Genomic DNA, 837 nt, shown 5'->3' on the forward strand with positions numbered 1-837 from the left:
TTTACAGAGAGGAAGGGAGAGAGATAGAGAGTTAGAAACATCGATGAGAGAGAAACATCGATCAGCTGCCTCCTGCACATCTCCTACTGGGGATGTGCGCGCAACCAAGGTACATGCCCTTGACCGGAATCGAACCTGGGACCTTGGAGTCCGCAGGCCGACGCTCTATCCACTGAGCCAAACCGGTTTCGGCTGAATTTCACATAATTTTCACGTCATGAAATATTCTTTTAATTTTTTTTCGACCATTAAAAAAATGTTAAGAACCGTTCTTAGCAATCAGGCAATACAAAAACTGGCCACAGGAGGGCTGTAATTTGCTTATCCCTGGTTTAGAGACAGATAACAGACCTATAGTGCCTGGGTTTATAATCCTGATTCTCATGTTTATTAGCTGTGAACAAGTTACTTACCCTGTGCCTCAGTTTTCCCAACTGAACAATGGACATACTATCTACTTCATAGTATTGTTGCTGTGAGGGCTAAATGTGTTAATTTATAGGAAGAACTTACACTTAGAATGGTGCCTGGCACAGAGTAAGCACAATACAAGTGCTAGCTATTGTTATTTGTGAGTTTATCATCTGCCTTCCCCAGTAACCAACCCATTGGCCCCCAAGCAGCAAAAAACCTAGTCTTTCTTATTCACATGGCATGGAACTATGCTTGGTTCAATAAACATGTTAAATAAATGAGTACACATGGACCCCTATGAGGAAGACAGGGTAGAAAGGGTCTCTAGACAGGCAGGCCCCTGCGGAAAGCAGGGGTAGGATTCAGTGGGAGAGGCAGGAAAAATAAACCAACCAGGCTGGAGATGGGCACCGGCTCAGCAGG

This window comes from Myotis davidii, unplaced genomic scaffold, assembly GCF_000327345.1.
Source record: "Myotis davidii unplaced genomic scaffold, ASM32734v1 scaffold157, whole genome shotgun sequence".
In the NCBI taxonomy this organism is placed as follows: Eukaryota; Metazoa; Chordata; class Mammalia; order Chiroptera; family Vespertilionidae; genus Myotis; species Myotis davidii.